Source organism: Rhinatrema bivittatum, chromosome 5 (genome assembly GCF_901001135.1).
Source record: "Rhinatrema bivittatum chromosome 5, aRhiBiv1.1, whole genome shotgun sequence".
Classification (NCBI taxonomy): domain Eukaryota; kingdom Metazoa; phylum Chordata; class Amphibia; order Gymnophiona; family Rhinatrematidae; genus Rhinatrema; species Rhinatrema bivittatum.
Genome location: NC_042619.1, coordinates 181,041,580 through 181,054,666, shown reverse-complemented (window position 1 = coordinate 181,054,666; position 13,087 = coordinate 181,041,580). Strand labels below are relative to the sequence as shown.

The 13,087-nt window shown below is 45.4% G+C and overlaps 1 long non-coding RNA gene across 2 annotated transcripts in view; it reads right to left on the bottom strand.

Annotated features, from left to right (window-relative positions):
- Nucleotides 1–13,087, bottom strand: part of LOC115092292 — a 47,427-nt gene that overhangs the window by 13,507 nt on the left and 20,833 nt on the right. For both annotated transcript variants that reach the window (XR_003856972.1, XR_003856973.1), the window contains exon 2: nucleotides 512–545. This is a non-coding gene — a long non-coding RNA (uncharacterized LOC115092292). The remainder of the gene's footprint in view (nucleotides 1–511; nucleotides 546–13,087) is intronic.

Here is a 13,087-nt window from a genome sequence, read left to right as displayed (position 1 = left end):
AGCAGTGGCAAAGGGTATGAAGATTCATACTAAAGAAAGTCAGGTAAGTGTATATTTGCCACAAAGTCTAGCTCAGTGCTTCTCAACCCTGTCCTGGGGACCACCCAGCCAGTCAGGTTTTCAGGATATCCACAATGAATATGCATGAGAGAAAATTTGCTTGCACTGCCTCCATAACATGCAAATTTTCTCTCATGCATATTCATTGTGGATATCCTGAAAACCCAAGTGGCTGGGGGGTCCCCAGGACAGGGTTGGGAACCACTGGTCTAGCTAGGCTGAAACTTTTCCAACACCACAAAGAAAGAGAGTACAGAAATACTGCAGCAGCTGTCCTAAGTAACTGTGCCAGAGACATAAGTGAAGATCACACAGTACAAAAGCCTCAACATTCACAGGGACTGAAGAGTTCACTGGAAAGAGACAAAGAAAGAAAAATAAAGGGTTAAATAGACATACAGAGTCCAACAACACAGAAAAGAAACACACAAAACACTTGTTACCTACTTACCTGCAATTGGAGTGTTGATTTTGTCCTGCTGCACCTGCAAGACAGAATTGGGACACAAAGATTCACTTTCTTCATTGTAGCATTAATTACTAAATTCTTGATATGGAAAGTATAGCAGTTAATACTCAAACCATACTTATCTGATTGTTTTAAGGTTTTCTTCACTTAAAATACTTGTTATCTAGGAACTGAAAAAAACCAAGTTGTGTTTACTGTGGAAAACTTACAGTATAATATTTTCATTACTTGTTTCTTACTGTTTAAACTTGTGATAATAAACCTGAGTCATAGCTCAGACTTTGTAAAATTTGTATCTGCTTACATTCAAGTTTTTTTTTCTATTTGGGTTCTGCCTTCTCTCTCTTCCCCTGGGAGAGTTGATGGGTGGGTTCCGGACCCCTATTCCTAATATTGGGAGACCCGGTAAGAAGGAGAATTCCTTTTCTATCCTTTCCCCCTCTGGGCAATTAAAATTGGTGACTCCTCTGATACCACCTGAAACCCCTTTGCTGTGCCAATGCTGCCTCTGCCACCGCCGTGGAAGGGTCACTACGAATATACCCTGGAGAGGTGGTGGTGGTGTTGGTGGGGGGGGGTTAGACAACTGTGTTTTGAAATTCAGCATACAGTTCCCTACTGCACAGATTCATTTTTTTAACCTCCAATGCAGCAAGCTAACACATCGGGAGTTTAAAAAAAGGGCAAGGACTGGAAAATGTGCGTTCAGTACAGGCTGAACAACATTTTAAACCTGAGCACTGTTCCTTTAAGAGCAGAGGGGGAAAGGGAAAAAGAAAGCTTCAGTGATCCATGGTCTGGCCTGCCCGATGTTTGACCAGGAGGGGAGAAGGGAGGACGACAGGAGGAGAGAATCGCTAAACTAAAAAAAAAAAAAAGGAGGAGATGGTGGTGGGTCCCTGAGAGGAGAAACATCTTTTTCCAAAACGTACAGGTGCCAGGAACTAAAGGGGTGTGTGTGTGTGTGTGTGCTGTATGCTTAGTGCTGAGAAAATGTGAGTTAAGTCAGCACACTACTGTACATTGGGGGGGGGGGGGGTAAGGCATAAAGCTCTCATTTGCATGTGATTTTCATGCAAGGACACTAAGCACAGTTTAACACATATATGGGAAATGAGACCTTGCAACAAGCAGGATGTAGTGAGTGGGTGGGAGTAAAATGCAGAATAGGGTGATATTTAGTTGAGACAGATAAGATTAAACCATGGAAATGTCAAGTCATACCAACATACACCTCCAGAAAATCAGCAAGAAGTACTTGTCAGACAACAAGAAACAGCAACATTTACAAAACACTGAAACGAGCCACTTGTGCAGAGGTGACATTTTCAGAAGCAGATGACAAACTTTGTGAGGGTTTTGCCTGGAAAACTGCCCTCAGGAGCAAAGCAATTCCTGGTCCCATCTGGACTAGCTGTCAGTAACATGTCTGATGTCACATATTATGTCAGATGGCAAACCCACACTGATGTGGACAAAGAAATACCTCAAGGAGGAGAGGAGATGGTGAAGACAAGAATAGCAATGGAATTCAAAAAGGCGTGGGTTGAACACAAAGGAATACACCAGTGGTTAGAGGATAGAAATGAAGAAATGGGGTAACCTGTGTTTTAGGGATGTGAATCGTTTTTGAACGATTAAAATTATCGTCAGATAATTTTAAAATCGTCCAAAATCTTTAGAGTGCAGATACAATACAAATGCCCCCGATTTATCGTCAGGGGCATTTGTATTGTATTGTTAAATAGGGCGCGAGAAAACCGGCACACCAAAAAAACCCTAAAACCCACCCCGAACCTTTAAAAGAAATCCCCCACCCTCCCGAACCCCCCCAAAATGTTTTAAATTACCTGGGGTCCGGCTGCTGCCATTACCTGTTCTTGGCTGCCTAGCCGGTTGAATTTCTTTGAATTGCTGTTTCCCGCCGGACCCGATGGAGGGAGGAGCTGCGCCAGACGCCCTCAAAATCGGCGTCCCTATGGCGCAGTATCGCTGCTGCCATTACCTGTTCTTGGCCGCCTAGCCGGCTGAATTTCTTTGAATTGCTGTTTCCCGCCGGACCCGACGTCGGAGGGAGGAGCTGCGCCAGACGCCCGCAAAATCGACGTCCCTACGGCGCAGCATTTGCCAGGCGAAGCCAGGCAAAGGCTGGTAGAGGCTGGACTAGGCTAAACCTTTGAAGTTTGAGTTGGAACTTTTCCTTTTTGATTGCGGCGGCCAAGGAATTAGGAAGAACTTGAATTCTCTGTGCTACCTGCAAGAAGTCGAACAACTTAAGGTACTTTTAAATTTTTCCTCTATTTGTGTGGCTGCTATCCTCTTGGTAAATGCCACATACCAAGAGGAAAGCTAAAATGAGAGAGATTTCCTCAACTCCAACTTTGGACATTAATCAGCCATCTATACAGGACTGTTTTGCAAGAGCCCCCGTAATGACACCAGGTGGCGAAGTCGCAGGAGATATAGGACACGAGCGGGGCCAAATTCTCCAGACTTATGAGACATCTTTAAGCCCCGGTGCCCCAGCAACACCAGAGCCCCCTACTGGGATGGTCAGGGGAAAACTTATGTTTGAGGATCCTAAGCTGGAGATGATCTCTATGCCAGTAGGTGCTCAGAGGGGGGTAGACTTGGAAGCTCTCCCCCCGTTGAACTCTGAACTTCAGAGTTCTGGAGAACACCCTGGTATCTTGACCTTATCTCAAGCTCATCCCAGTAATGCTCACATGGAAAAGGGGATGCAAGGAAACCAGGCAAGGCCTTTTATTGATAATTCTCCAATTACACCAAAGAAGTTTACCTTGGAAGAAATAGGAACCATGATAATTTCAATGCATAAATCAATAAATAGCTTGGCAACAACAGTTCAGGATGCCTTGAACAATAATAAGATCTTGCAATTGAAAGTAGAAAAAGTGGAAGCTACTGTTAATGTTGTGGGAAAAAGAGTGGATGATATTGAAAAGGTTCAATTGAATTTAATTAAATCTGAGAGGTTATATTCAGACAAAATAGAACAATTGGAGAATCAAATGAGAAAAGCTAATTTAAGAGTATTGAATTTTCCTAAAACCCATCTAATTTCCCCTAAGGAATTATTTAATCAATGTCTTAAAATATACAGAAAATGCTATCCCTGTTATATCTAGGATTTATTATATTTCTCAAACTCAGAAATCTGGAAATGTTATTCAACAAGGGCAAGATACACCTAAAGAGAATGTTATAAATCTTTCTGACTTCTTGGAGAAGTCGTCAGAATTGGATATTAAAACTAGAGCTGTGTTGATTGTTCAGTTTGCTTTTATTTCTGAGAGAGATTCGGTTTTGAGATTTTATTTTAAATACCAAAGACCAAAGTTTCATGGGCAGTGTGTTAGTATATTCCCCGATATAGCTCGGGATACACAGCTGAGGAGAAGGGAATTTTTAATTCTGAGGGAGAAAGTTATACAACGGGGTGCAAAATTTACGCTTAGATTCCCATGTCGCTGTATTATAACCTTTCAGGATTCAAGGTATATATTTAATCAGCCTGATCAACTTCGGTCTTATCTGGAATCCTACCCCTAGATTTTCATAGAGAAAGCTGAGGGAAGAAGTAAGGGGGGGAAGGTAGCACAATTGATGTTATTGCATTGTAATATTCTGCTCTAAAATTGCTATCTTCCTAATTCTTTTCTCTTTGTTACTTAATTGTAATTCTACAGAAAGTTAAACGGATTGCAAAAATGTATTATGATGGTTATGTTTGCTTTGTTGCATATTCAATTTGCGAGATGTGTAATATCTTTTTGAAATTTTGAAATCTCAATAAAAATAAAATTAAAAAAAAAAAATTACCTGGGGTCCAGTGGGGGGTGGGGGGGGGGGGGGTCCCGACGTGATCTCCCTCTCTCTGGCCACGGCTGCGTTGAGAAATGGCGCCGGTGGCCCTTTGCCCTCATCATGTGACAGGGCAAAGGTAGCGCCGGCGCCATTTTGTTTCCTGGCTCCCGATGTCACGCCTGCTGGAGATCGCCCCTGGACCCCCAGGGATTTTTGGCCAGCTTGGGGGGGGCCTCCTGACCCCCACAAGACTTGCCAAAAGTCCAGCGGGGGTCCGGGAGCAACCTCCTGCATGCGGGCCGTATTGCCAATCTTCAAAATGGCGCCGGCGCTACCTTTGCCCTGTCACATGATAAGGGCAAAGGGCCACCGGCGCCATTTCTCAACGCAGCCGTGGCCAGAGAGAGAGAGGGAGATCGCGTCGGGAACCCCCAATGGACCCCAGGTAATTTAAAACATTTTGGGGGGTTCGGGAGGGTGGGGGATTTCTTTTAAAGGTTCGGGGTGGGTTTTAGGGTTTTTTTGGTGTGCCGGTTTTCCCGCCCTCCCCCGATTTACGATTTTTAACGATTTTTTAAAACAAAAAAACCCGACGATAAGATTTCCCTCCCCCGCCAGCCAAAATCGATCGTTAAGACGATCGATCACACGATTCACACCTCTACTGTGTTTAACTTTTGGTGTAACATTTCGGCAAGGGGGAGGGAACCTGCATGGAGGAGCAGTTACTACCCTAAACAACTTGCTGGGCAGATTGGATGGACCATTTGGGTCTTTATCTGCTGTCATTTACTATATATATTATCAATGAGGAGACTGACTTTTGCCGCTGGGACTTGATTTGCACCAGCATCTGAATTGCAACTGAGAAGATTACAACACTTCCTGAGTGGAGAACCAGAGTACGAGGAGAGAGAAAGAGGGAAAGACCCTGCCAAACACTGGAATCTGTGTTAGGAGACTTCCATCTGGCCATCGTAGACTTTCAAGCCATAGAGACTCCAAGTTCAAACAGAAACTTAGATGATATCCAATCACTTCAGGATATTAATTATTTTGTTTTTCTCTTTTCTAGTCTCACGTCGATGTGCACATATTATAAAATCTGCTACCCACATGCATTGGCGTGCCTGATTTTATATTGGTGTGTGCGTGTGCACGCAAGTGCCAGCTCTCGCATGCAAGGGGGCAATAAAGGAGCGGGCTGGGAGGGAACTTCCCAACCCCTCTAGCTACTTTTCCTCTATCCTTGCTGACCCCTAAAACCCCTCTAACTAGTTTGTTTTTTTTTCCGTACTTACCTGCTCTCTGGAGCAGCAGTAACTTGCGTGGGCTGGCCAGCTGCCTAATGACACTGTCCCAGCCCGCCCACGCCCCGCTCCCGCCTCATTTTGCTTTGCCGGTTTTTCTTCACGTACTGGGACATATGTGAGTGGCTGCGGGCCTTTAAAATCCCCCGTGCTGCGTGCACGGCCCAGCCACATATGTATCTCCCGGTTTTTACATGCGCTGGCGTTTGAAAATTAACCCGATAATTCTTATTGTGTCCCAATGAGTTGTGATTTATAATAAGTATTTTGGGTTTGGGAATGTTTATCCAGAGGGATAATCCCAACAACTCCATACCCAGACAGACCCATTCCCAGAGAGAGATACACCACAGCCAGACAGGGAGGCCACACAGGTAAGGGCTGGAAAATGTTTCAAAAGCTTTTTAGGAGCAGAGAAGAACTCTGTCCCACTCCAGCCAACTTTTTTTTTTTTTTACTGCTTTCATTAATTTTTCCTATTTTTCTCCTTATTTTCATATTTTTCTTAGTTTGCTCATCTTTTTTATTTTTTCAAGTTTTGATTTTCTTATTTAACTTTTCTATACTTTGTCTCTATTCTCGTTTTCCCACCTCCTCATTCTCTCAGGCCTCTTTGACCATTTCCCTCCCCTACCTCACTATTTCTTTTCCCCCCGGCAGGCAACAGCTGCAATTCTTCTCCCTGGATAGGGATCCATCAGTAACAGGAACTCTTTCCCAGGCTGAGTGTGGCAGGTCTTCCCGAGTGGTGAAACATCTCAGTTTCTCCTCCCATTTCTAGTTCTGCAGCAGAGTAAGCATCTCCCCGCCTGGGTCCACCACAACTAGCTTCTCCTCTTTACAGCTCACCGAAAGATGAATGGCTAAGCTGTGGAAAACTTGCAATAACGTTACTACACTCTTGCAGCTCCCTCCTTCTTGAGCTTGCAATATCTGTATGACATCGAGCCTTGACAGCGTAGCCATTTTTTCTTCCCTGATTAGGCGGGCCAGTGTGCGCCTCTTTAGATTAGTTCATACCTCCCAAGTTTGCTCATCTCTGCACTAGGTCATCTTCTCTCCTGCAACCCCTGAAGAAAAGACTTAGGTAGTCTTGAAAGCTCCTCTACAACATCATCTCTAGAGAACTCTCATACTAGCTCAATTCTGCAAAGAATGCACTTTTTCCAGTTCTTATACACCTACTAGAATTCCACTCTCGAGTGGTTGCCTATCTACCCACTCATTCTTAGTTGCATGTCTCCTTTTTTATAATTACTTTATATCTTATACAATATATGAAAGAACTACTTATACCCAATATACAGGACAATACAGTAAAATCGGCAGGAGAGCCGGCGCTCCGAGGCAAGCGCCCGCTCTCCCAACGCGCGCCCAGGCCACTCTTCTGGGCGCGCGATCCAGTATTTAAATGAGGGCCCGCGGTAAAGAGAGGCGCTAGGGACACTAGCGCATCCCTAGCACCTCCTTTTTGACAGGAGTGGCGGCTGTCAGCGGGTTTGACAGCCGACGTTCAATTTTGCCGGCGTCTGTTCTCAAACCCACTGACAGCCACGGGTTCGGAAAATGGACGCCGGCATAATTGAGAGTCCATCTTCCGACCCACGGGCAGATTAAAATTGTTTTTTAAAATTTTTAAATTTTTTTTAAATTTTGGGGTCTCCGACTTAATATCACTATGATATTAAGTCGGAGGGTGTACAGAAAAGCAGTTTTTTCTGCTTTTCTGTACACTTTCCTGGCACCGGCAGGCGTTAATTTTTGAAAGTAAAATGTGCGGCTTCGCTGCACATTTTGCTTTCTGGATCGCGTGGGAATAACTAATAGGGCCATCAACATGCATTTGCATGTTGCGGGTGCTATTAGTTTCGGGGGGGGGGGGGGGGGTTGGCCGCACGTTTTCGACATGCTATTACCCCTTAGCTAGCGCATCAAAAACACGCAGCCAACCCCGGGCTAACAGTGCGTTTCACTAGAGCGCACTGTACTGTATCGGCCCGATAGTAATAAATGCCCATTGATGTGAAGTACACAAGCAAGCAATTCAGTCTGGATGACAAGTCCTTAATTAGATGTTTAACAACATCAAAGAGCAATTTAGAATTAAATAATACCCAATGAATCTGTTTAGCATAGTAATCTTTTTTTGCTTCATTAATTTGTGCATGGTATTTTGTTAGGAGAGATCTATATTTTCCTAGGGCTTTAGAAGACAGGTGTTTCCACCATTATTTTTCACATTTTCTAAGGGTCTGTTTCCTGCATCTTAAATCATCATTGTACCAGGGCTTCTTATGTTTAGAGATAATCCTTTCTTTATTAATTGTTTTAATCTGGACAGGACTTAGGTTTTCAGTTATGTCATTGACAATCCGTTTCCAGGAATCAAATGCTGAAGAGGCATTATCTTGATTTAATTCAAGGAGCTTATTTTCCATTGATGCTGCAGTACCTCCCTATCTATCTTTTTCTTGAAGGTAAAAATTTGGTTATTATCTATACTTTTATGAGTTGGGTTGAGGAAGGTTATTTCCACCTTTATTAATTGGTGATTGGACCAGGGTAATACAGGGTGGGAAATATTGATTAGACAATTCCTGGTATTGGCTAATATTAGGTCTAGAATGTGTCACACTTTGAGTAGCTTTTGAAACAAATTGGGACCATCCTAAAGCCTCCATTGCCATTCAGAGGATTGGAGTCACAATTTGCAATAAAGTTAAACTTTAACATTTGCTTCCACCCAAATTACAAACAACACTTTAAGGGTCCCTGTGCCTCCTTTAGGTAGTTTTCTGTTTTTAATTACTTTTAATGCACTTTATTTTTAATCCCAGGAAAGGATGTGACATCAGCCCTCTTCCTTCCCTTGCAATATGTGGCCTGTACTTACTCTCTGGAACAGGGGATTTTCCTGAACCAGCTGCTGGATCTAACCTCCTGCATGCAGGCTCCAGTTCACAGGGCTGCTGTGCAGCCAAATTGAAAGTAAACAGTGCAGCTTCTGCTCAGACCCTCTATCCTTTTGTCTTTTACAGACAATTGATTTCTGGCTCTCGAACTGTGCTGGGTCTGCAAACAGCTGACAGCATGAAAACACACAGCATGCCGTGTTGTGACCCGTGCACGCAGCCGTCCGCGGGCACAGCCCCCTACCTCGTCCTCATGACCGGGCCGCCGGCGGCAGTGTCAGGGCAGATTACCCGGCATCCGGGCCTGGTGCCCCCACACGTCGGCGCGGGCCTCCGGGCTAGCTGCCGGGTCTGGAGCCATCCCTGCTCCTCCCTTGCGGCAGCTGCTGGTTTCCACTGCGGTCCGGGATCCAAGATGGCCACCGCCATCTTAGGCACGAGGCCACGCCTCCTCACCAGATTTAAAGGGACCTCGTCCCTTCAAGTGCTCTCAGCTGATTCCTATCCACAGGAAGTATAAAAGGAGACTTCCTCTGACCATTCCTTGACTTGGCAATGTCCTACGTTGGTCAGGTCTGCTTGTTTGGTGAGTACCAGTGTCTTGATTCTTGTTCCTGTTTCGTCTTGGTGTTCCTGGTTCCTGACTTCGGATCGGCTAGCGGTGATTCCTGGTATTGACCGGATTGGCAAGCGGTGATCCCTCAATCACTCGGTCTGGTGTGTGACCTCAGACTGGTAAGCGACAACCCTCTGGCACTTGACCTTGGACTTCTTCCTGACCATCGTCTCCAAGGGCCCACCTAAGTCCCAGCGGCCCAGGTCCCTACGGGCTCCTCCCGGGGGGAACACAGGCTTCCAGGGGTGAAGCTCCAGTCAGCCCTTGCATCGAATGTCCATTTCCTTGAGCTCTCAAAGGTCCACCTAAGTCCCAGTGGTACGGGTCCCCTACGTGCTCCTCCTGGGGGGACCGTGGACTTCCAGTGGCGAAGACACACTTCCGTTCCTCGACGTCATGACTCTTCGTCTGCCTCCACAGTGCCGAGGGTTAGCTGGTCACATCTTCTGTTCCTGCCTCGCCTCCCGACGGGAGAAAATACGGATCTTCTCCAAAGGTATACCATCCTCCCGTCGGCCCAAGGGTTCACAAGCCTGAGCATAACAGATTGCCAAGTCCATAGACCCAGCGGAGGCATCCACCGCCAGGCCATTCTGGGAATGGCCCAGCGCATGATGGAGCAGCAAAAGACCCTGGACGCCCTTATCTCTGCTGTGGAGAGCCTGAACCAGTGCCTCGAGGTCCTAGGTCTTCCCTGGCTCCAGGAGCATGAGCCCCAGTTCAATTGGAAGACTTTGCAGCTGGCTCGTTGGGGGCCAAATTGCCATGGCAATTGCCTCCAATCTGTGGCTCCAGTATCCTGCCCCGTAGCTTCCACCAGTCTTCCAGGCCTGCCAGCTCCATATGCCTCATACGCGGATGTGTTCTCGAAACAAAAGGCCAAAATACTTCCACCGCATCGATCCTTCGATTGTGCCATCAATCTTCTCCCAGGGATGGAGCCTCCTCGAGGGCATACCTATGCCCTCTGTCCGGCCGAGACGCAGGCCATGAAAGAATATATCGAGGAAAACCTGGAGAGAGGATTCATCCGGAAATCAAAGTCCCCCGCAGGGGCTGGGTTCTTCTTTGTCGCAAAGAAGGACGGAAGTCTGCGCCCTTGCATTGACTACAGGAGCCTGAATGCTATAACAGTCAAGGACCGTTATCCTTTGCCCCTCATCTCCGAGCTCTTCGACCGGTTGCAAGGAGCACAGATCTTCTCCAAGTTGGATCTCCGAGGAGCTTACAACTTGATCCGTATTAAGGAGGGTGATGAGTGGAAGACTGCCTTCAATACCCGGGACGGCCACTATGAGTATTTAGTAATGCCGTTCGGGCTTTGTAATGCCCCCACGGTGTTCCAGAACACCATGAATGAGATACTCCGTGACCTCCTGTATCAGGCGTGGTCGTTTACTTGGACGATATACTGATATTTTCAGATACCCTAACCACTCACCGCCAGCACATCATCCAAGTGTTACAGTGCCTCAGAGAGCACAAATTATATGCGAAGCTTGAAAAGTGCCTTTTTGAGCAGGGGTCTCTTCCCTTTCTGGGGTACATAGTGTCCAGAGAAGGTTTTTATATGGATCCCCAGAAGCTGAAAGCCATTCGGGAATGGCCACAGCTGTCAGGACTAAAGGCACTCCAGAGGTTTCTGGGTTTCGCAAACTACTATCGATCTTTTATCCCGCATTATGTGTCCATCGTTGCCCCGATGACAGCCCTGACCTGGAAAGGCGCGGACCCCAAGAAGTGGCCTCCTGGAGCAGAGGCTGCCTTCCGTCACCTCAAGGAGGCGTTTCTGTTACAGCCGTGCCTTCGGCATCCGGATCCGCAGCGGCCGTTTGTCATCGAAGTGGACGTGTCCTCAGAAGGCATAGGCGCTGTTCTGAGCCAAGCCTCTGAAAGTCATAAGCTACGTCCATGTGCCTTCCTCTCACGCCAGTTCTCCCCGGCAGAACGGAACTATGCCATAGGTGATGAGGAACTCTTGGCTATAAAGGTAGCCTTAGAAGAGTGGCGTCCATGGCTAGAGGGGGCACAACATCAGTTTACGGTCTATACAGACCATAAAAACTTAGAGTACTTGCAGCAGGCGCAATGACGCAATCCACGGCAGGCATGTTGGGTCCTATTCTTCAAAAACACACAAAAGGTATCGCCACACTTATTAACTTATCACACCGTCTATGTCAGAATTAGAATAATCATTTAAAGTAATAATTTAATGGAAACAGGACTGCATCAGCAAGCCTTTGTCAACGTGCACAATATACTTATTGAGCCGTCCGGTCTTCTCGATCATTTGCAGCCTGTTTTTTTTTTTTTTTTGGAGTGTTCTAAAGCCCGCAGTGATTTCTTCTCATTGGGGCAGTGCAGAATTCAGAGCCAAAGTATTCCGAAGCCCACAGTGAATGTCTCTCATTGGGGCAATGCAGGATTCAAAAACAATGTCTCTAGCAACAAATTTTCAATACGCTGAAGTTGAAGTATTTATGTAGGAAGACATAACACGTTCAAATCTCAGACACTCGATTGAATTCCATTCATTCACAAAACATCATACCGATGCATTCTTATAGAAAGGTGTCTGGGATGCTGACTCAACAGCGGCCGTGTTTCGCAGCCTGCCGGCTGCTTCTTCAGGAGTCTGATTTCTAAACAAACGATAGATACCATAACAAAAGGTCAGCGTTTGTCACTTGATAAAAGCTAGTACTTAACTGACAACGGTGCGATCACCTCTTAGAAACAGGACCGAAGTCTCAAGTCATCCTTTCCAGCAAACGCCGAGCTAGAGACAGCATCCAACTAGCCTGACTAATTAAATAGCCCGCTCTTTTGCGGACGTCATGACGTCATCAAAGACGTATTCGGTCGTCAGAACTGAAGTATAGTAGCGAGAACCCATCATAAAAAGACATTCAACTCCAATGCATTGTTAAGACCCTGGGGGTGGACAGTATTTAATCGGTGAATCCATTTTTGTTCAGCTTGAAGCAGTTTCTTGTCAAAATCTCCGCCTCGCCAGGAGGGTATCAGCTGTTCCAATACACAGACCCTTAGATCTTCAAAGGTGTGTGTAAAATCAATACAATGAGTGACCAAGGGAGCAGTAATTCTGCGCATGTTGATACATGATCGATGTTCAATTAGTCTAGTTTTCAAAATTCTCTTTGTTTTGCCAATGTAGCATAATCGACAGGGACACTGTATAATATATATAACTCCTGAAGATGCACAAGTGGTATTGTGATGTAGATAAATGTTAATATTTAATGTTGAAAAATGTAAAACAGAAGTTTCAATCATCACTGGATAAACAGTACAGGAGCCACATTTTGAATGTGAGCCAGATTGATAAGATAAATCACGAACTGTAGAATCTGAATGTACCAACTGATCTTTCAAATTGGCTCCTCGAGTATACGCGAATCTGGGAAAATTTTGAAATTCAGAATGTAATTGTAAAATGTTCCAGTTGTGGGAGATAATTGACTTGATTTTCGCTGACATTGAAGAGAAGGGTAAAATACATGTGAGAAAGTTATCGGAATCTTCACATCGTGGTAAAAATAACCATTCACGGTGAGTGTATTTGGCTCGTAAATAAGCCTTTTTTATACATTTGGATGGATAACCTCTTTGAAGGAATCTGGACCACAGATCTTTCGCTTGATATTGATACTCGGACAGAGTAGTACATAAAGGCCTAAGCCTAAAAAATTGGCTAGTGGGTAAGCTCTCTTTTAGTGGTCTGGGATGGGCACTAGAAAAATGCAACAGGGTATTGCTTGCAACTGATTTCCGAAACAGGGTTGTCTCAAAACCTGTGCTAGTTTTGGAGATATGAATGTCCAAAAAATCAATATTGGTTTGGTGTATTGAAGCCACAAATCTCAGA